The 24,813-nt window shown below is 38.8% G+C and overlaps 1 protein-coding gene and 1 long non-coding RNA gene across 2 annotated transcripts in view; one reads left to right on the top strand and one right to left on the bottom strand.

The window, feature by feature from the left end:
• cacna1bb (calcium channel, voltage-dependent, N type, alpha 1B subunit, b) overlaps positions 1–24,813 on the bottom strand; it is a 207,017-nt gene that overhangs the window by 144,965 nt on the left and 37,239 nt on the right. The gene's annotated exons all lie outside the window — the stretch shown is intronic.
• On the top strand, positions 22,053–23,494 carry LOC120441054. The gene is made up of 2 exons (XR_005613748.1): positions 22,053–22,450; positions 23,206–23,494. It is a non-coding gene; the product is annotated as an uncharacterized LOC120441054 (long non-coding RNA).

Below are 24,813 nucleotides of genomic sequence, written 5' to 3'. Positions count from 1 at the left end.
TATTTTTTATGTCCTTGTTGTCACAGATTTTTGTGTTGCTGGTGAAAAGAAACTCTGAGCCTGTCGACATGCTAACAGCCAGGCTGTCATTCACAGGACTCTAATCAGTGGGGAGATCTGTCGTTCTTGGAAGAAAAACTCCCTAATGTGCAGCCACCACTTGCTGAATTTGGATCACTGTCAGAATCTGTCAGAAACAGATTCCCCGGCTCTCATTCCTTGCAAACATACACTAGATGACAGCACTGCAGAAAAAAAAACTGCATCACATCATAAAACAAATATATTTTTTACTCATATCTGTCAGGTTCACCGCAATATTTAGGAAGAACAGCTGCAGGCTGCAGATATTAACAGAAAAGTATGTCGATAAACATCTTCTTCATTTGGGTCTGATCATTAGGGGTCACCACGGAGGATCATCTGCCTCCATCTTACTCTATCTCTAGCATCCTCTTCTGTATTACCAACATCCTTCACGTCCTCCTTCACTATATCCATCTTCTCTGCGGTCTTCTTCTTTTCCTCCTGTCTGACAGCTTCATACTCAACACTCTTTGTCCAATATATCCGCTTTCCCTCCTCTGCACATGTCCAAACCATCTAAGTCTTGCCTGTCTAACTCTAACTTGTCCCTCTGATGTACTCATTTCTAAACCTGTCTATCCAGAATGTTCCATCTAAAACTCTGCCACCTCCAGCTCTGCCTCCTGTCTCTAAATCATACATCATAGCAGGTCTCACTACCATCTTGTAAACCTTCTCTTTCCCTCTTGCTGCTATCCTTCTGTCACAAATCACTCCTGATATTCCTCTCCACCCACTCCAACCTGCTTGCACTCTCTGCTTCACCACCATCTGTTGCTTTGGAAGGCTGACCCTAGGTATTTAAATTCATTCACCTTCACTACCTCTGCTACTTCTACCTTTGCATGTTTCTTCCTCTCTGAGTATATGTTTGCTTCTCACTTTCAATCCTCTTCTCTCCAGTGCATACCTCGTCATCTCCAGGCTCTCAGTCTTCTTTAACTACAGATCACAGTGTCATCAGTGTCCATGGAGACTCCTGCCTGACCTATCCATCACCATCGATAACAAGAAAGGGCTCAGAGCTGATCCCTAATATAAACCCATCATCATCACCATCAAAATTACCTCCAGCAGGCCACTGATGTGAATGTCTTCATGTGAGTTCATGAGGGTGGCCTGAAGGCCAGACATCCTCTAGTACACCCTGTGCTCTCTGGAGCCCGACTGGCATTTGCCATAGAATACCAGAATTAGCAGATCCACTCCTGACACACTGTGCTTTTCACAGATAATAGGAGGTTCACCCTGAGCACACGTGACAGATGTGAAAGAGTCTGGAGAAGCTGTGGAGAATGTAATGCTGCCTGTAACATTGTTCAGCATGACCAGTTTGGTGGTGGGTCAGTGATGGTCTGGGGAGGCATATCCATGGAGGAATGCGCAGACCTCTACAGGTTAGGCCACAGCACCCTGACAGCCATTAGGTATCAGGATGAAATCCTTGGAGTAGTTCCTGGGTTCCTCCAGGTGCACGACAATGCCCAGCCTCATGTGGCATGAGCATGTCGGCAGTTCCTAGAGGATGAAGGAATTAATACAGTTGACTGGACCACACATGCATCTGACCTAAATCCAGTAAAAAACCTCTGGGACTATATGCTTCAGTCCATCCAAAGTTGTCCCTTAGACTGTCTAGGAGCTCAGTGGTGCCCTGGTCCAGATGTGGGAGGAGATCCCCCCAGGACACCATCCATCGTCTTGTTAGTAGCAGGCTCCAATACTGGAATATAATAACAGGCATACATACAAGTATGTGGGAGCCATACAAACTGGGTACCATTTTAACTGCTGCAGTGAAATTTCAAAGTGGACTAGCCTGCTACATAATTTTTTCACATTGTTTTTTGCATTAACGGTCTTATCTTATGATAATATTACTAAGTTCATAAGTGCATATGTTTAGCTTCTATGACATGCTTTGCTGTTTAGAAATGTAAGTACTATTGTATGTAAAATTTCAGCTGAGTGTATGTTTCATGGGCTTGTCATGGAAACATCAGCAGTAATACTCTTCCATTTCACCCTTCCCAACATTTGACAAACACATGTCAGAGCCTTGTGCATTTGGACAAGCAACCTCAAACAACCTTTATTTTGATGCTTGCTCTGTTTTATACCATGGCTCCAGGGTCCAGGACTGCATCTGCAGGATGTCAGAAAGCAACACGATTTGCCTAAAGTTGTTGTCACAATCCTAAAATGCCACATTTGCATTTGCAGCCTTACACATGTATAATTAACCAACTTTATTTTTGTTGCCATATGCAGGTCTTAATTTCATGAAGAATCTTGATTGAACATAACCTGAACATAATGTCTGATAATAACTGCAGGTTTCAATATTCTCTTTAGCTAAACACGTTGCACTAATGCAAAATAGATTAAAGTTTGATTGCTTGGGAAGGAAACTATCTAATGATTGTTTTCTCAATATGAAATGACAAACACAGTGATGGATGGGCAAGTCGCTGTAATAATCACATTTTCATTAGGATTAAATGAGCACCAATAGGAGTTCCTGCACATTTCATGTGAATTAATTTTTTATAAGCTCAGCATGACATTTAGCTATCATACAGCCCTAAAAAGGTGTAAATGTACCAATGAGTATAAAACATACTTCTGAACAGTAAGAATCCCACAAAAAATCAAACCCCAGCCTCTTTTTTTAATTGTTCCAATTTTTCTGTCCTAAATTTGAATGGATTATTATTTATAGTGCATTAAATTTACATAGGAGAATTTGCTACCTTTGTAGTAGTTAATCAGCCAAAAAAACAGTGTTTTAGCAAATGCTTAGCAACAGTTTGTTGTAATGTGTGACTTAGTCAGTCAGGAGATCCAAGCCAGCCTTCATTTGGGATCCTATCTTTGCACATGAACAGCTCAGAAGTTCGTTTACTGATCAGCTTTGCTTATAGTCACCAGAAAGCCTCAGAAATTCATGTTTCCAGATGTTGGAGGCATTCAGTCTCAATGGGATGTGACTGAGAAAAGAGAATTAAGTGGAGCGAAGCTAAATGAGATCTGCCGTGCTGCAGGCGCCTGGGGATTTTATGGGTGACAGAGAATCTAATCTATGCAAATCAATTTACTCCCTGCTGACAAATTTGAGTTTTAAGCAGATACAATGACTGGTGTATTTTGGCCGAGTGCAGCAAATATAAACGTAATGAGAGCAAAAAGAACATTTATTAGTTATTTTGTTAAACAGGACATTTTCGCTTATCATTACAGCATCACTAACACCACATCCATCAAATCAAGCCATCCGGTCCCAGGCTGCTTCTGCACAAAACTTCCACTGCATCTACTTTACTGGCATTAAATCTGTCTGGCTGTGACTGTGTGAACAGCTCATCTGTTAACTACATCATTCATTTACAGTAACACCACTGAGAACAAACAGTGAGTCGTCCTTTGGTACAGGAAATGGACCGGACACGGAGAGCCAAGAATGCGTCCTGTTCCTCTTCTACCTGTCTCTAATCTGTTTACGTGCTTTGAACTTCTGATTTCATGCCTCACTTCCATCAGGGTGTTAATTTTAATAAACATCTATAATTCACTGCCAGAAGAAAAAGATCAAACTTTAAACAATCGCAGAAAATCGTTTTAGAACAACAGTTACTACTGTGACATGTTTTTAAGTGAAGTCAGAAAAAGATGAAAATACGATGTTATCATCGCAGTCTATGCAGAACATGTGCAGCCTTGTATTGTTTAAATTTAACCTGTGAGGTTTAAATAAATAATCTGCATGAAAGATCTTTATGGCTGCTGGTGGTGGCAGAAAATCATTTTCTCAGTGCACTGTTGGGTCAGGTATGAAGGCACAAGCTGGCATAAATGTTCATCTTTCAAGATTACACCTAACTTATCTTTGAGATAGACAGAAAGAGTAGACTTCATTCTCAGAATTTATTATACTCAAAATTATTTATTTAAAAAAAAAAGAGTATGATTTTCATCTATGCTGTTAAATAGCATTTGCCAAAAAATGAGCCAAATCATGTCTCTATAAGACTGAATTGTTATAAATCTGATAAAGCCAAAACTTAACAGTAGCTTAAAGCTAATTAGACAGAAGATATGAACAAATCTCCTGGGTGTAAGTCCTTGAAGTCATTCACCACGTTATCCATGGTTGTCACTCTTTGGGTGTGACAATATCACCATATTGCTTAAAAGTGAGCCAGTTCTAGTTTTATAGAAATCATGTCAAGCTGCACAGACCAAGTCAGAAGGGCAGGAAGTCAGATACAGGAATAGCATCGAGAATCTGGGAAATTTTCAAAATAAAATACCCAGTGCAAATAACAGACTGATTCTAAAATGCTCTGAGTGTGATTTGAAGCTGTGGTAATGATGCCTGTGGTGGAGAGTCAGAGACACAGACACAGAAAGCAAAAATAAAAACCTTATGCAAAACATAAAGGTTATAAAACTGTTAGATATGCCAGCACTACTCCTCCAATCTCACAATGAAGTCTCTGTAGAGCTTTAAAATGGAAACATAACCTGTCATTGACAAATACTGACGCATCTGCTTCCCCATAGACTTCCTGCAATGGGCACCTTGTGTGAAACCGCTCCCTCCAAAATGTACTTGGCAAGGCAAAGCAGTAGGAATTACATGTTATAAATACTGCAAATATACATAGTCAGAGAAATTAGTGCTAATATGCACATTCACAATACCTACAGTACATGTAATCAAAGAAGACATTTAAAAATCACACACATAGTGTGTTAGACTATGAGGGCATTAACACCTCACCTCCCTTTGTACACAAAAATATACTCTGCTAAATAAACTTATGGATACAGGTAATCGCTAATCAATGTTGAAAATGAACCCATGCAGCGAGTTCTGTTCTGAACACCAACACCCATGAATCACTTTGTCTATACAAGGCTATTACTGAGCTATTAACTACGCAGTAATCAGCCTGCAACTCATTCGTAATGAGAAGATAAATCACAGGAATTGGAGCCAGTGACGGAGGCAGTGGAAGACAGAACAGAGCTAAAGCTTACACTTACACACTCTGCTTTTGGAAAAAACATGTTTTTGAAAAACAGAAAATAGCCCACTGATGAATGTTAACTAGAAAGAGCTCTGACAATATAGATGATATACAGTACAATGAAAATAATAACCATATGTTTTCATATATAGTAGCTTTACACTTTAATTTGCAGTCTGGGAATAGTAGCGCCCAGCATAATATAACCAAGAAGAAAAACATAACACAAAGTATTACATCAAAGCTAATAGAGTTCTCTTAATATTTCTATGAACTTCTTATGGCTCACAACAAGCAGAAAGACATAAATGTTGGTGATTTTTTATGTGCAAAAATTAAAAAAAGGAAATCCTCTTTTGCGTCTGTAAAATTCGATGGATTCAATATTTATCCTCTTTCCCATTTGACACTGCATAAACTTGATCACGTGATCACGATCACATGAGAGCATCAACCATACGTGCACAAAGATAACCTTTTCCCAAGCCTAACGCTCCCTCCCTTCTTTACACTTTATGTCTCGCTATTATGTCGGAGAACTGGAGCTGAAGAGAAAGCGGGAAGTCTCAACACAGAGCTGAGCTGCCTAATGGGGAGCTGCCACTCTAACACAACGTGTGGACGGCCGGAGTGAATGTCGAAAGACCAGCGAGAGACAGACGGCACTGACGCTGCGTGCAATGTGTCCTCTTATAACCCTCCCAATGCGCTCTTCCTAACAAAACAACAATAAATTGAGAATACAAAGAAAACACAAAGGAGCTCGAGGATCCAATTAAAAAAAGAAAAGGTAATTAGGGTATTAATTACGAACAATTTTTACTTTGAATAAGCTCCACTCATCAGTATGCTTTGAATTAAAGTAAATCTGTCATTTATATTATTACAACAGTGGATGCTCATATTAAACACGCACAAAGTTTCAGATAACAAGGTTAGTGCATTGTTTCACACATAATTAGGCTGTATTTATTTAGCAGATTTCTAAAAAGAAATTTAACAAAAAATTTTAAAAGGAGCAATAATCAGCTCCTTCTTCAGGGAAAACCTCATCATATAGACAGACTCCAACTCCACAGTCTTAGGTAGCAAACACTCAATTTCTGGCATTTTCTTTTAGTTTTTGGCTGTGTATAAACCCACCTGCTGTTCAAACCTTTTGTTTACACGGGGCAGCCAATGAGAAGAAAGCTTACCAAACAGAAAATTCATCATTTCGCAGTAACAAGCTTATAGCATGAGACTATGTTAAAAGTCAAGATCACATGTCATCATTTATCATGTTCATTGGTTGTCAGGAAAGGCTTTATGCATTATGAGGGCAGACACGGGGGAGACAAAGACAGTGACAGGAACAAATGAGAAGTGTGTGCTGCTAAAAAGAGCCACCTTTCAATGTTGATAAAAACACTTAACTCCAAAGTATTCTGGTTGGTCTATGAACTTAGTGTGCAGTTGGCTGCCCCACCTATCAAAGCAAGAGGTAGGAATAATCTCCATTTGTTTTTTCTAGTTGTCAATAATCAGGGCATACATAGATAAATGTGATCACCTTTTGGCTGTTGGAGTGAAAAGGTTTATCACTTGTCTCCATGGGTGGCCACCTTATTTTAATTAATGCAAATCTACACAAGCTGCATGTAGTTTTCATGCTCTTTACATGTATATGTAGGCTGTAAGTCTTGCGCACTGCTTTCTGAACACTACTGATTTTATGCTATGTCTATGCTACGCTAACCTTCTGCAGGATGTGTAATTATGGTTTCTGCACACTTTTTCAAACTGTGCCATGTTCCCTTTGTCTCTAACTGTACAAAAAAGTTGCCTAATGTAGCTGTAAAGTTGTATTATCGCCCAAAAGTGTTAGATAGTTAAACAAAGGGGACATTTGTTTGGCCTCAGGAATCGTTTGCGGGATTTACTCTCATCTGTTATGCTGTTATGTTATTCTTTTGGCTGGTGGCAACATGTTTGGCCACTTTAATTGAATCATCCAGTTGCACAGAGTTTACTTCAGAAGGTATTTAGTTCTCTTTTGAACAATTTACAGTGTCACATTTGTACAGTGCTTTAATAAGGTAATGAGAAAGTACGCTTTTCAGCATTCTGGCAAATTTGACTCTCTAACAAGGGAAGCTGCGTACACATCTGAGCCTTCCGAAAATGTCCACTTTTGAGGCCATGAAAACAGGGGTGCTCTTCTTAAGAACATAAACGTGATGCTATTTGAAAGCACCTTATGTCCAGTACCTTCAGTTTCCCATAAGTGGAGTCCAGTATGGACTCATCTTATGGACTGGTAAAGAGAACAAGATGCACTTGAACATTATTTGGATCACCACCGCAAAGAATCTGACTGCTTTTGTGAGTGTAGTGTATTAAGCTGAAAGTCTGTAGGTTACAAAAATCAAGACAAGTGTATCAATATCCACACATTAAGATTTACTTAAAAGGTGTGTGCCTTAATATTGTTGTTCAGAAACCTGCAATTTTGTGCAAGAGGAGGAGAAAAATCACAAAGACAAAGCTGAATAAAAAACAATACATCTAAACAGAGAAACAATCAGATATGCGATAGAAATTCAGAAGAATGGACCAAATCAATCAGCTGGACCTGTTTACCAACTGCCTCTGTGGCTGAGGGCCAGCGTGAGTGAGCGTTTGTTTCAGTCTGTTTGCCAGGCTGCCCGTCACGCTGTTTGAAAACATCCTCAGTCGCAAAATTTGAATGCGCTCACATGTAAGATTTTGTATTATCACAAGGAAAAGGAAAGGAATACAGCTTGTGTACAGTGAACCTCCTCTATGTACCTGGAAGTGAGATCTAAAAATCCACAGCGATGTGTAGCCTATTATTGTGCTGTTGTCGATATATGTCAAAATCGTTCCGGCACATTTTTCACACTTCACAATTTTCTTTTTCTCATTTCCGTACTGGCATTGTTGCCTGATTGCTCTGCAGAGCTGACTACCAAACAAGCGGCTTTTGTGTTGCATCAAAATTACATTCTGTTCACCAGCTTCAAGGTTGTACATGTTATGGTTTGAAGCATGCTGCTCTAGAAACAAGAAAAGGGAATCTCTCAAAATAAAACATATTAATAACTCCATAAAAACTGAATTCCAACAAACAAAACTGTACACTTGGTCATGCGCACAATTAAGTAAAGCTACTGCAGTATGTAAAGCACAAGTGCCCTAGTCCAAAGAACCTCTAGGACTAGAAAACAATGCTTGTATGAATGGGTGTGAATGGGTGAGTAAGGCATGTATGAATGAAGACATGTTGTATAAAGCAATCTGGGCGCTCAGGTAAAGTAGAAAAGTGCTGTATAAGATGAGGTGAGTTTTTTTTTATATGCCAGTTTCCCTCCTCTGCTCACTGTCTCACCACGACGAGAGGAGCAGAGGAGAGACCCCAGAATATCTTGATTCTTGATCTGATTTGCTACAGGACTCAAAGTGCAAAGACAATTTGCACAAAGTGCTGTAACAATTACATGTTGACACGTTGACTGTGATTTTAAGCTACTTTTTATGTACTCCTTATTGTTTTAACTTCTATCTTTTACCCTCTGGCCTGTTTTGGCCTTTCATATTTGGTGTCATCCTGCAGCACTTTGGTCAGCCCTGTTGTTGTTTTTAAAAGTGCTTTATAAATAAAGTAGTATGGTATGGTAAAGCTCAAATCTGGTTAAAACAGTATGAAAGATGAAGGAAATGACTACACCCCTCATTCCCCAAGGAGGAAAAATAGGATTTTTATCTTAATGAATTCTGGAGGGAATAGGTCCTACTGTGTAAGCATAACCATTATAAACATTTATGTATCCCTTTGTCAGTTAAGCTGATTAATGAAGAACTCACGCAAGCTTGACAGAGCTTGCATGAGCAGAGAGTCTTTGAGTACTTTTTTAGAAATATTAAAGGTGCCTTTTTCATGTGTTTTTATTGTAATGTTTGATATTTGGCTCTGATGCAGCCTATATACAGCCCTTAACCTGAAGTGTATTAGTTCAGGCAGGCCATAAAGCTCAAGCTCAGCCACATCAGCTGATGCTGAAAACAGGTGCTGAACATCTATAAGTCTTTTTGCTCTAAGTCTGTTTCCTTCTTTTATCCTTGTTCTAATTGAAATAGACATATATAGACATATATGATGCCTGCTTTGTTCTGTGCTTTGTCCTACTGCTGCTTCTCTCCCTACCTTATGCTTTCCATATATGGGTGCGGAAGGGTGGGAAGGTCCCAGAAGAGCCAAACTCCCAATTAGAAATTACAGCAGATGGCTATGGTGGTCGTGACTGAACAGAGAGAATTTGAACTGTCATAATCCAAACTAATAAAGTGCCTTTTTGGAACAAACACACACATATTTGCAGACACTGTAAGTGCAGGAAATACTCGCATGCATCAATGGAAAAAGTGTACCTAATAAAAAACAACTCTTTAGAAGCATCTGCCTATTGTTAGAGTCTAACTTCACCTTATATTATCATGAAAATGTTATGAGAATAGAAAGTATTTTATTTGCCAATGAAGACTGAAGACAAATTCATGCCTCTCCAACCTCCTCCAGTGTATTTTATCACATTGAATCTGTCTTCATTATAATATGTTACAAAGAGCAGAAGAAGTGAAGGAAAATGTTTCAGATATAAATCTCTCTGTGCCATCTTCAGCCCTCCTTTGTAAATAAAAAATCTAATGCTTTTGAAAACTGAGTCATCTAATCTATCATTATTATAATAGCACCATTAGAGTGGGACTGGTTATGTACTCGAACTGCTTGCCTGTTTTGTGTAAAAAAAACAACAAAACAAAAAAACTGTTATTTACATTGCAGTCATATCTGTCCCTCTATCCCTTTAAGAGCACATCTGTCCTTCAGCTAATAAAGTGCAAAATGTATTTGAGCACTAGCCGTGTCTGTGGTAATTAAAGCGTGCAAGTGTAAGCAAGTGCCATTTATCATGGTGTGTTCTGTCAGCGGGTTTGTGGATATGTGAGTGTACGCACACTCGTGTAGTGGTGTATTAACATGTACGCATGTGCTGGTGCCAGTCACGTCTGCATGCCAGCATCTGCCTCGGGTTCAGTAGCAGCTGGGCGAGTGACAATGTAACATGCTCCAAAGTCATTTCACAGCTTTCTGTCTGGGAAAGAGAGAGCAGGTGTGTGTTTGGCTCATACCTCCAGCTAAAGAGAGGTCTGTTTTGACATGATACAGCATCATTACAATGGGCAGAAAAAGAGAAAGAAAGACACGCTGAAAAAGCGTAGTTGGCTGGAATGATCCGCGAGAGAAAGAAACTTCCTTTGCCTTCAAAAATTATGAATTTAACATCTTGGACCTGAAACCAACCACATTAAACACCAAGGAGTAGGATATATGTGAAGTGTAAGCAACAAGAAACCACAAACAGGAAATGGAGGTCCTTCAAAACATACCTCGTCTTGTCCTAATGATTTATTTGTGGGTATGCTTATTATGTTTATTTTAAAGCTGTGACTTGCTTTAAAAAAAAACAAAAATCTGCAAAACTGGGAAATAACAAATGCCATAGGTTATATACCTGTAAGTGACGCCAACAACCTCTGGTGATTAGGGAAAAATCTTTACTCCCCGAACAGTTGCTGGAGGTTGTTGGCTGTCGCTGGATAAAATCAATCACAATGAGTTTGAAGGATAAAGGAACAGAAACATTAAAAAACTGCATTAGCTCAAATAAAACTAACTGACAGTGATTGCATTAGATCTTTAAAAACAGAAAATACTAACGGCAGACACATTCAAGCCCATAATGAATATTATAACCCTATGTACCTCAAACCTTTTTTTGTTACTCTTTAAACGTCAGTAGTTGACATGGTATCACAGACATTGGGAATTAGAGGTGTGTGGCTTCCAGATGTTGCATATTGTCACATTTTAATATTTGGGGCAGAAGCACAACCTTAAGTGGCCCGTGCAGTCCTCCAAAATCCCAACTGCACAGTGCTTGACATGGATGATGCTGTGCAGCGTTCCACTGCTGGCTCGTTTAACAAGTGGGCTGCAACAGAGAAGAGAGCTCAGAGTACTGTATGAAAAGTACAGACAGTGCCTGCAGTGGATGCTTTTTGTTGTTTTTAACACTTTGCATGTATGTTAAAACTTTGCTCTTCTCAACAGCACAGGCAAGAGTAGCCCACAGGCCAGTTGTAACACATGTTACTGACACTACAATAGCTACTTTATTGTCATTCAGAACATACAACAGTTAGTGCACACGAGAATGAAACTTCAGTGCACTGACTAGAATAAGATATATACATGTAATAATATATGAAAAATGTCTCTCTATATTATATAAGTATAATAGTATAATGTACAGGATCTTAGAAATATATATATATATATATATATATATATATATATATATATATATATATATATATATATATATATATATATATATATATATATATATATATATATATATATATATATATATATATATATATATATATATATATATATATATATATATATATATATATATATATATATATATATATATATATATATATATATATATATATATATATATATATATATATATATATATATATATATATATATATATATATATATATATATATATATATATATATATATATATATATATATATATATATATATATATATATATAGATAGATATATAGATATATATATATATATATATATATATATATATATAGATAGATAGATAGATAGATAGATAGATAGATAGATAGATAGATAGATAGATAGATAGATAGATAGATATTTGCAGCGATATAGCAGCACAAACTACTGTACATCACTATGTCAGACATATTAACTGCCCATCTCAAATGAGGCACTCTCTGCAGGTAGACGGGGAGTCCAAAGTTGCCCACACACTGCCAACGCACTTCCATAACTGAGCCATAATGTCCCCATTACTCTTCATGTTGTAATGTTATACTTTTGGTTACTTCCTGTTGGGTCTCTTTTCCAGTGTGCCCCGCCTTTCCCTTTGTTTTTTCTTTCTCTGTGTCCACCAGTGGCTCCTTACTTGTCTCATTCCCCTTTTCTACATTCCTGCTTTGTTGTTCCAGCCCTTTGGACTTTCTCCATCTGTGGTTTTCACAACATCCATTAAAGGCTCCACCTGCCTGCTGTCCTACATTTGGGCCCTCTCACCAATGAAACACTCTGACTGAGGTGCTTGCCAGATGGCTTGGAAGGCTTCAGCAATGCCCTCTGGGAACACCTTTGATGGATCTGATCATTTGTCTCTCTAGCCAGTATTCGCACCCACTTCACACTGTGATTGGCCAGCTGTATGTAGGTGAGAAATGAGACAGGATTTTAACTTCTTTTTTCAGCTGTTTTGAACTCTTTATCATAAGAACATTATCCTGTGGTGACTGTCAGTCTTGTTTAAACTGAGGCAATGGGATAAAAAAATATGTATTCTTTATTTTTGATTGAGACTAAATCTCATGTCTTTTTATTAACTGGGAATTAATTGTGTGATAATTCATTTGCACTGAATTATACGCCCACTGCCATATAGAAATGTTCAGGTAAAGAAATCGAAAATATATAGGCAATTACCTCCTCATCTTAGCCTCACATTTGGATAAGAGTTGCAATTAACGATTTGCATGAGCGGCAGAATTTTTAATTAAACATTTTCCCAAATCTTTTGGATGTTCTGGGCTATTATTTACATCATAATCCTTGTACAAACTTTACCGTCTCATTACTGTACCTAATTATAACTGCTAAAATAAATTTGAATGTGACGAGTTGACACGAAGGCTGACTGAGTGAGCGAAATGTGTGTCCACTGGATGACAGTGTCATTTAAAGAGAAAGTGGACATGCTTAAAAGTCATTTGGGCAAGTGAGGAGCGATGAGGCGAGAGACTCGCTCGCGACAGATCGCACCTCGTCACCATAGAAACTGGAAGACGACATGACAATGCCTCTCTGGGCTTATGGAAGATACACGGCAGCAGTGGGGAATGAGTGCCACAGTAAGAAAGGGATGTGGGTGAGAGGGAGAGAGAAGAGGCAGGTGGGAGGGGTTGGAGGCAGAGGAATGAATCACATATTTTTGTTTGCTTTGTTAATTCGACTCTGCACTGTGGTCCCCGGCGGATTCATTTAATGACTGCGATATGAGACATGCGAAAATGAGTGATACTCTCGAGCTCTGTTTACATACAGGCAGTCTCTACCCAGATGCTGATTATGAAGAGCAACAGAAACAGATTCTGAAATGAATTCACTTATCAATTAAACGCGGATAAAGAAGAGCAGAGAAATGTGTAACATTAGGCAGTGTGCTTCTGCAAACAGATATACGGAAGAGCATTTTACATCCTGCTGCATGCAGTCACACCCAAACAGGATGGTTTTTCCAGTCAGACAAGTGGCTCTAAATCAAACAGTTTAAGTCCAGCATTCATCACTAAATGTGGTGACACACACAGGATCAATTTTTTTCAGATCCAAGCACTCGTGCTGGACGGTTGAGTTCGTTTTTTTGGTTTTTGTTAACTATGTGTTGACAAAAAAGAAGCAGGAAAAGATATTCCTCTGAGGATGGGGCGAGATTTCATTTAATTTTAACTAAAGTATAAGACGCTGCCAGCAGCTTTAATCCCAGCATCTGTGTCCCTAGTTGACAGTTATTTAATTACAATCTTATCTCAAAAGGTGAGATAAGAGTAACACCATGTTTGTGCATTAAGTGCAGAGCACACAGAGCCTAGACTGTATGGCAAAGAGCTGGAGATGTTTGAAAGGTTACATAACATGTTTCCAAATCCATGTTACAAAATCCATGCTTCCCATAGAAACTGAAATGAAACAAAGTATTAGAATAGAAAAAAAGCTAACAGTAGAAATTGCAGACATTGTTCACACCTTTAAAGGAAATTCAAACTTAAGTAAAACTGAGAAAAGCTTTGACATAAAGGACATAAAGGATGTGACTGACACAGCTGGTCTGGTTTTCTAAGGAGCTCATTCCAGAGCCTCAGGGTCCTGACTGCAAATCTCTGTCTCTCTTAGTTTTTAACTGAGACCCTGGAAGATAAAAGATGTCTGCCAGAGGAGCTCAAGGTACTCATCGGTGCATATGGTACCACGAAGACGGAGACATGGGTAGGAGCAAGGCTATGACATCTTAAGTCTATTCTAAAACGTACTGATTAAAAATCTGGCAAATGACTTTTGCACAGTTTACAGTCATTCAACAAATTATTGTCTTGAGTCAAATAAAAAAGGCCAGTAAACCAGTCATGATGAGATGAAAGCATATACAATTGTCTCCATGTCCCTCACCAAGTTTTGCCAACAGCAACTAAAAATATATTATTATACACAGAAACTAGCCCTAAGAAGCAGAAACGGTGGGAAGTGACAAAGTACACTGTGAGAATTTGGGGACACCCACGGTGATGTTAACATTTAAATGTCATTTGCAGGGACAAAAGGACTTGTTGGCAGTACATGACCCCAGGGGGATTTTCAAAGGAGAGACAAACAACAAGATGAAGAGACAGACTGAAGAAAACAACCAGAAATGCAGAGGAAAAAATACAGCAGGAGGCAGAGATGGACTGAAAGTAAAACAAGAAACTGCTTTTTTTTACTGCTTATACTCACATCAGCACTTTGTCGTTTTGAAGATTATTGTAGAGAACTCCAAAGACAGAACAGACACAAACACTGACGACTCATGAATTAATAATGATTGAGCAAGATTTTAACTAAATAGCCTACAGCATTGCCAGTAGCTCCTATGGGCTGTGTGTCGCTATGCTAGTATACAAACAGTGACAGTCTCATTCTGTCTCGCCTTTTTTTTAAGGAGTCATATCAAGCATGTACAAACCGGATTCCAAAAAAGTTGGGACACTAAACAAATTGTAAATAAAAACTGAATGCAATGATGTGGAGATGGGAAATGTCAATATTCCATTCGAATAGAACGTGGTGACAGATCAAAAGTTTAATCCGAGAAAATGTATCATTTTAAAGGAAAAATATGTTGATTCAAAATTTCACGGTGTCAACAAATCCCAAAAAAGTTGGGACAAGTAGCAATAAGAGGCTGGAAAAAGTAAATTTGAGCATAACAAAGAGCTGGAAGACCAATTAACACTAATTAGGTTAATTGGCAACATGATTGGTATAAAAGAGCTTCTCAGAGTGGCAGTGTCTCTCAGAAGCCAAGATGGGTAGAGGATCACCAATTCCCACAATGTTGCGCAGAAAGATAGTGGAGCAATATCAGAAAGGTGTTACCCAGCGAAAAATTGCAAAGACTTTGCAGTTATCATCATCAACTGTGCATAACATCATCTGAAGATTCAGAGAATCTGGAACAATCTCTGTGCGTAAGGGTCAAGGGCGTAAACCCATACTGGACGCCCGTGATCTCCGGGCCCTTAAACGACACTGCACCACAAACAGGAACGCTACTGTAAAGGAAATCACAGAATGGGCTCAGGAATACTTCCAGAAACCATTGTCAGTGAACACAATCCACCGTGCCATCCGCCGTTGCCAGCTGAAACTCTACAGTGCAAAGAAGAAGCCATTTCTAAGCAAGATCCACAAGCTCAGGCGTTTTCACTGGGCCAGGGATCATGTAAAATGGAGTGTGGCAAAATGGAAGACTGTTCTGTGGTCAGACGAGTCACGATTCGAAGTTCTTTTTGGAAATGTGGGATGCCATGTCATCCGGACCAAAGAGGACAAGGACAACCCAAGTTGTTATCAACGCCAGTTCAGAAGCCTGCGTCTCTGATGGTATGGGGTTGCATGAGTGCGTGTGGCATGGGCAGCTTGCATGTCTGGAAAGGCACCATCAATGCAGAAAAATATATTCAGGTTCTAGAACAACATATGCTCCCATCCAGACGTCATCTCTTTCAGGGAAGACCCTGCATTTTTCAACAAGATGATGCCAGACCACATTCTGCATCAATCACAACATCATGGCTGCGTGGGAGAAGGATCCGGTACTGAAATGGCCAGTCTGCAGTCCAGATCTTTCACCTATAGAGAACATTTGGCGCATCATAAAGAGGAAGGTGCGACAAAGAAGGCCCAAGACGATTGAACAGTTAGAGGCCTGTATTAGACACGAATGGGAGAGCATTCCTATTGCTAAACTTGAGAAACTGGTCTCCTCGGTCCCCAGACGTCTGTTGAGTCTTGTAAGAAGAAGGGGAGATGCCACACAGTGGTGAAAATGGCCTTGTCCCAACTTTTTTGGGATTTGTTGACACCATGACATTTTGAATCACCATATTTTTCCCTTCAGATGATAAATTTTCTCAGTTTCAACTTTTGTTCCGTGATTTATGTTCTATTCTGAATAAAATGTTGACATTTGCCATATCCACATCATTGCATTCAGTTTTTATTCACAATCTGTTTAGTGTCCCAACTTTTTTGGAATCCGGTTTGTAGGTTGGGAGGTTAGTTGAGATTGTAATGCTGTGGGTAAAAAGCTTCTACCCTTTCAATTGGCTGTGTGGCATGCTGGTATGTACCAAAATTCAGGTCTGGGATACACCACAGTAACAACCCTATGAATGTAGTAAACCCAGCCTTTTGGTTAACCATGACCTGCAGAGTACTAGCTGAAGGACCCGGCTCTCGTCACCAGCAATGATATTTCGGGTCAGTTTAAACCAGAAGCTGATGCAATGTCAGGTCTGAGTTCTGTATTAGAAAAACAGTATATTTATTAGACTATGATTTTTGTAGGATAGACGTTCAATCAATTTTATGATTACACCTGCATTTCAAACCGCCTGCATGTGCTTGCATGTCCCAGTAAAGAGAACCAGTGTTTTTCTAACAGCCTAAATAGCTTTGCAACATTAAGAATTATATATTTTGGTAGCTTTAGGTGAACACAACTCAATTATGAGTGCAGGCCAAAAAATTTATAAATTGTTAAACAGCTAATCGAGTTAAACTTATGTTTGTTACGATTTGTATGTACTAGGACCAGGTAAACTCACACCTGTTGCTAGTTATGTGCTCTGTGACTAAGTAAACTCATCCTTGTTGCTGCTTGTGTGCAGTAGGACCAAGCAAAGCTACACTTGGACTTGGACTTAAGTGAAATAAGATCAGACAGAATCACATTTGTTGCAGTTTGTGTACAATAGGATGTAAACTCAAACCTTTTGCTCCTTGGGTAAAAATTAGCTAATCTTTCTTTTCAATATAATAAGCTGAACTAACGAGGTAAAAAAATGGTCTAGCTGAGCCGAGGCTCATTAACAGAGCAGAGCTGTTTGGCTGGTCTTGGAGAGCGAGAGGAAAACAGACAGAAGCTGATAACAAATACTGTATATCCTGCACTGCATATAATCTTTCGCCTTTGTGTAAGCTGGAAAACAATAACTTGAATGTTACAGAGCAATAAGCAGTGATTCCCCACAGGAGCCATTCTGACCACGTGTTGTGATTTATGCCTGAACATAATCAAGTCAAGCCAATAACATCCTCAGCAGAAACATTTCTAAGCTAAGCTACAGATATCAAATTACAGCACACATTTACAGTATAAATGAGAGGACTGAAAAGACTGTAGTCTAGCTTTTCATTAGTATACATGTAGAATCTAACCCCAAGTTACCTGCTATTTATTAAAATATCACACGCCGACTTCAAAAATTAATTTCTTTTTTACCAAGTTGCCAGTTTGCCAGAGCTGATGTCTAAAACAACGGAAGCAAAGCCAACTTTTGTCATCAAAGATCAAAACAGACCAAAAGTAATTCTGATGATTGCCACAGTTAATTTGCAAACACAGCCCGTGTTGTCAGCAGCCAGCTGTGACCTGGCAGCATAATCACTGCACCTGTACACATTAATACATGAATAAATGTTTCCATTTTTTGTGACTGCCACATCAATCTGATCGTGACGTCTAGTTAATAATTAATGCGTGTGATCTTTCAGAAAGATTTCAGTTTCAAAATGTATGAAAGCATATTGAGTATTTAACTTTAACTTTGGCTTTCTTGAAGTATTTTAGGATATATAGATTTATAGATAATGTGGAAATACTGATACCACATCACAAAAAACTACCTAATTACAAGCCAATGTCTTGCAAATGAAAATGAAAGTAAGCAAAGTTATGCATGTATCATAAGAAAAATATACACAAGCCAAAGTAAGTTTCTGCTGTAACTCCTTTATTCTACAGGGTGGGCCATTTATATGGATACACCGTAATAACATGGGAATGGTTGGTGATATTAAAGTCCTGTTTGTGCCACATTAGTATATGTGAGGGGGCAAACTCCTCAAGATGGGTGGTGACCATGGTGGCCATTTAGAAGTCGGCCATCTTGGATACAACTTTTGTTTTTTCAATAGGAAGAGGGCCATGTGACACATCAAACTTATTGGTAATGTCACAAGAAAAACAATGGTGTGCTTGGTTTCAACTAACTTTATTCTTTCATGAGTTATTTACAAGTTTCTCTTTGCTCACAGACATTGACATGTCGAAGAGGTTAACACATGAGGAGCGGATTGAAATTGTGTTGATATCTGGTGAACGCAGCAGATTTCAATGCAAGACACCCTACGAGACCACCCATCTCCCATGCTACAGTTAGCAAACTGCTTGCTAAGTTTTGTGAAACTGGTTCAGTGTTGGATTTGCCAAAATGTGGACGCAAGAAAACTGTCACTAATGAAGAAACATCAGCGGCTGTCCTAGCTTCATTCAGCAAGAGCCCACAGCGTAGCACTCGCCGCATGTCACTGGAGAGTGGCATTAGTCGAACATCCCTTCGGCGGATATTAGCTACTCACAAATGGCACCCTTACAAACTCCAGCTACTGCAGCATCTCAACGAGGATGACCCAGATCGGCGCACAGAATTTGCAGAATGGGCAAAACAAAAATTGGAACAGGACCCTCAGTTCACGCAGAAGATTTTGTTCAGTGATGAGGCAAACTTTTATGTGAATGGTGAAGTTAACAAACAAAACCACCGCTATTGGTCTGACACTAACCCACATTGGATGGATCCTCTCAAGACTGTTGGAACAACAAAAGTGATGGTTTGGTGTGGTATATGGGGTACAACGATAGTGGGTCCATTCTTCATCAATGGAAACCTCAAGGCCACTGCATATTTGAAATTGCTACATGATGATGTGTTTCCCTCTTTATGCACTGAAGCTGGCACGTTCCCTGAGTTTTTCCAGCAAGATGGTGCACCACCACATTATGGGTGCCAGGTCCGAGCATTCCTAGATGAACAGTTTCCTGGAAAGTGGATTGGTCGTCGTGGGCCAGTTGAATGGCCCCCAAGGTCTCGATCTGACCCCTTAGACTTTTATCTTTGGGGTCATCTGAAGGCAATTGTCTAAGGTGTGAAGATACGAGATGTGCAGCACCTGAAACTACGGATACTGGATGCCTGTGCTGGCATTTCTCCTGCGGTGTTGCTATCAGTGTGTGAAGAGTGGGAGAAGAGGGTTGCATTGACAATCCAACACAATGGGCAGCACATTGAACACATTTTATAAGTGGTCAGAAACTTGTAAATAACTCATGAAAGAATAAAGTTACGTTGAAACCAAGCACACCATTGTTTTTCTTGTGACATTACCAATAAGTTTGATGTGTCACATGGCCCTCTTCCTATTGAAAAAACAAAAGTTGTACCCAAGATGGCCGACTCCTAAATGGCCACCATGGTCACCACCCATCTTGAGGAGTTTGCCCCCTCACATATACTAATGTGCCACAAACAGGACTTTAATATCACCAACCATTCCCATGTTATTACGGTGTATCCATATAAATGGCCCACCCTGTATTATCAGATGAGTACAATTCATGTATTCATGGATAGACTTTACTGTTGTAAGTGGTTGGGATGGAGCGAATATTTAAGTCTGACTAACTATTATTGTGATTAATATTTTCTCACTTAACACCCACCTGAAAATTGTTGCAGATCAAGTGAAACAAATGGCAACAGCACCCCGGACAGCAACACTCCCTGCGCATAGAAAGGCCCAAACCTCAGAAAAGGTTTAGGGCTGAATAATCTAAGAGTCACTGAAGAGTCCGAGGCATTTGGTTTACAGCCTGGTTTTATCATGTAAGAAATATTGTAGACTTTAGAAATTTTTATCCATACCTGGCTAAATGTCTGTACCCACAGTATAGCTGCCAGAAAGAAAGAAATCTGACCACATCACGCTTGTAAGGAGGTCACTACATTGGCTTTTGGAATTGTATTTAAAATTTTAATTCTTTTACTTCAGTATCTGTGTGATAAGCTTTAAAGCAGCTGAACTCGTCAATCAAGATCAGACCACCTGGTTACTGCCCTGGTCTCACCGATACTCATAAATCCACTGGTACAACCTACCAAACCATATTTATTCTGCTTCAACATTATCAGTGTTATCAGTATCTGCTTGCTTTTTCACTTTTAATTTTCAGGTGTAATCTTAAAGGTATTAAAGTTAATACCCAACTTTAATTCTACTACTTTGATTTTACATATGTTTTTTGTCATTGTGTCTGCTATATTTTTGGAATTAATTGACTTTCTGAATTTTCTTTCTAAATGTCTTCATGGATTTAACTTAGACCTCAGTCACGCAGGCCTACAGACAGAATGGTGGCCCCTTGGTAACCTAGTTAGTTAGTTACAAACTAAGGGTACGGTAGCTGACTGATCTCTAGGCCTGTGTGACTTGAGCCTTATAGGTTTTATCATTTTTTTAATTCTATTGTTGCCCTTTTCTTTGATTTCATTGGTGATTGGTCTTCTTAATTGTATTGTACATCTGTCTACAGGCTTAATTTTACATTGTCTATATACTGCTACATCTGTGTCCACTGTGGTAGCTCATGTTTTGTGCAGCTCATTGTGCTTCCATCTGCAATGTGCTATATATAAATACAGTTTTGCTTGCTAGCTTGCTTGCTTCAATTGATCCTTCCTGAACTTATCAAGAATCTGAGGGAGGCCTCTGAACAAGACTGGTCCACAGAAGCCCCACCACACAACCCACAGGACCCAGTGTGCCGATATACTAACAGGTCAGATCAGCTCTGGAGCAATAGGAGGTGGGCTGTTTTAATATTGTGACTGTACATTTAGTTTAAAGTAACTATAGCTGTAAAGGGCATAAAGCCAGCACATTTTAGCATTTATGATTCAAAGCACGAGTTGAGAAGAAGTGGCAAGGAAACTGAAATCAAGCCAAGTGCTGTTAACTCACAAGTAACTTAGTGCAGTTTGACTTAATCCACCTTCCACAAGTGTTCTTCACTACTTTCTAAATAACACAATCAGCGCTACAGACAGTTTGGTTGCCCTTTATATACGCAGACCTTTCTTTGTTTTCCTTTTTAAATGGGCATGCTCCGAGTCTGTGGGACATCCTCATTATATGATGCTCTGGTCTACATCAGAGTGAAGTCCATCTCCAGATCATTAGTGACTATTCTGCTCCTTCTATCTACAGATGTTCATTTCATAAGCAAAAAAAAAAAAAATGATGCTCTGTTTTATTCAACCCTTTGGTTCCTTTCCTCTCTCTGTCTGTCTCTTTCTGCCATGATTGCCTTTAGAGTTTTCACAGCCTTTGCTAACGTAGCACAGACACGCAGCAGTACATCTGTCACTGTGGTGACTAAAAGGCCCGCTTTATTCTCAAATGCTATTCCTAAATATCTCTTCTCACAAATGTAGACAAATACTGTGGTGAAGGAGTGGAGAACAACACTGTAATCCCAAAAGTTATTTGCATTCAAATGGTTTAGCTATAATCACTGATGGTAATTAATTTTCTTTGTAAAACTAAAATCATATAACTGTGTCAGACAGAACTCATCGGTGGAAGCTTTTTGCACTTAACCTATATTGTTTTGCATGTGATGCACTAAAATGAATACATTTAACATGGTCCTTTCTATTTTAAGTTTATTCTAATAAATAGTTTAAGTTCAATTTTTTATAAGAGAATAAGTTTTAAACTCAACACTCAAATAATAAAAGTAAATTTGATGTTTACTGATTATGTTTAGTTGAAAGCACTTTCACTATTTTTAAGTTTTTGTTGCCCCTCCCATATTTTTCCCGGCACTGGAACCGAAGACACGTCTGGACTTGTTTGTCAGAAAAAATTAAGACAAGTCGTTTTTGGTGGTTTTGCCTGGGATTGGACATGTTTGTTTCAGTCTACAGTCGATAGGGAGTACTTTTCCTCAAACCTCCACGCAAACTGGTGAGTTAAATCTTTGTATTTCAACTTTAAGCAAAAATAGTTGCATGTTACATTACGCAAATGTGCACGCTAATTCAATCTACAGTGAACCCTCGTTTACCGCGGGGTTACGTCCCAAAACAACCCGCAATAAGTGAAATCCGCAAAGTAGTGAAAAGTATTTATTATAAATGTTTTAAGGCTGTAACCCTCACAGCCTTAACCCCTGCTCATGCGTAATGGTTCTAGCATCTTCCTCGTCCATCCAAACCGCGCGGTTCCATTGTGTGATGTGAGCACATCCAAACCGTGTTCAGGGTTAGCCTGGTCCGGACTCCGGCCCCGGTCAGAGGAGGAGGACCAGAGTAGAAGAGTGAACCAGTGGACGGTGTTAGATGAAGCTCATCATCTTTATGAAAGAAAATTACAAAAATATGCACAACAGGTTAATCCTCCTTCCAGGTTAAGCCTAGGTCGCAACCTGCTGTACAGGCTCCTGCAGCCAATCTACAAAAACCCATTCTCTTGACGGGTTGCTGCCTTATCAACATTGAAGAATGGGTCAAATGCAGAGGACAAACTTCATTATACAGTTGTATAATGACAATAAACCTTACAGATTCCCCAAATTTTCCTGTTTTTTTTTTTTTTTATTTGGACAATTAACTTGTACTTAAATAATAAAGAGCATTTATAGAAATACAATACTTTGACCTTTTATACTTGTGTTACTCTCCACCAACAGGTTAACTCACAGTTTTTCCCCCCCTCTGTAGAATGCTGCTGATGGTGACCTTGAAATCCCAATAGGAATCATCTTCAATGGTGAAAACGGAAGTCCAGAGCAAGAACTGAACCCCTCCCAGCTGGAGATCCTTCTAGAGGGCAATGTGGTAATGGATTCCATCTGCAGTCTTCCTTTGGCAATGTGTCTCCTGTTTGGACTGACTTATGCACTCCGCTTGGAGTACCCAAAGTGCATGAAGAATACATTCCTGTTTATCCAGCAGATTATGCTGAATCTGGGACGAAACGATCCTCCTCCAAAACTCCAAAGGCTAAAAATGAGCTTTCAATGTGTGCATAGATACATTGAATGTTCACTCTTCATTGAGCAGCTTTTTCTCAAGTTCAGGAAGTCATTATTGTGTTTGTAATTGTCTTTTTTTTTTTTTTTTAGTGGATGGCAAAACCAGGGCTTAAAGGAGTAGTTCACTGATTTTACATACTGAGATATGTTCTTACCTTAGCTTTGAAGAGTTGATGCATACCTGTCTTGTCTTTGTGCGAGAAAGGCTCTCCCATATATTCCAACTACCTCCACGTTTTGCTCCTTTTAGAAGCTACCGAGCTCCTCCACGTTTTCCCTATTTATGTAAAATTACATGAAAAGTTACACTATCTAAGTTTAGTTTCACTAAATTTAACGTATAGATTTTTAAGCCGATAAAAGGGGCACTATATTACAAGTGCGCAGTAACCCTAGTGCACTCAGGAGCATAGACTGAGTTACTGGGGGGATGAAGAAGTGCTCCTACAGTGTTATTACACCTTGTAATATAGTACCCCTTGGAGGTATTTGGAATATATGGGAGAGGCTTTGCTCCATTTGCATGACTGAGGGCACGCACAAAGACAAGACTGGTACACATCAACTCGTCAAATCTAAGGTAAGAACATATCTTATTATGTAAAATCAGTGAACTATTCCTTTAATTTCATTGTCTCGCTGGGGCCATTCCTTATTCCATAGTTTTTATTTTTCCAAGTTAAAATATTTGTGAAAATAAGTTTTACTGTTACAACTTGTTACCCAGAGTGTCGCACCAAAGTTCTTTATTTGTGATACACAGTTTTATCTGTTTAAAAGGATTGTTTTAAAGAAAATGTTTTATTGGAAGTCCAATTGTGCAAACAAAAACTTACTGTTCAAAAAACTACCTCAGAGACCACAAATAAATTCTTGTCAAAAAGTGGCTAGGAACAACTGAAATATTGTGTTTGTTTCTGAAAGAAATGTCTTCTTAGAAGCGCCATGTGTAAAAATTGGAATACTGTTCAAAGGAAAACAAAAGTCTTGTTTTGTTATAAATAAAGTAAAAAAAAAAAAAAGAAGAAACACTTTAGTGGTCTTTGGTTTTGAGTGTGTTTGCCTTGACATATTAAGTTTTAGCAATAATAATACATTTAATTAAAAGACCCTTTTAATTAAACACTACGCAAAAAAGTGAGTTTTGTAATATTAGCACCACTTAAACAATTTAGTTTTTTCTATTAGTATTAAGTTAACTGTACTTAAACAAATTATTTTTGAAGTATTGAATACTTAAACACTTTAGGTAGCGATGACTCAATATAGTAAATTGTGACAATTTTACTTTTAA

This window comes from Oreochromis aureus, linkage group 7, assembly GCF_013358895.1.
Source record: "Oreochromis aureus strain Israel breed Guangdong linkage group 7, ZZ_aureus, whole genome shotgun sequence".
Lineage (NCBI taxonomy): Eukaryota > Metazoa > Chordata > Actinopteri > Cichliformes > Cichlidae > Oreochromis > Oreochromis aureus.
Note: the sequence above shows the minus strand (reverse complement) of the source record. Positions and strands in the feature narration are given on the sequence as shown.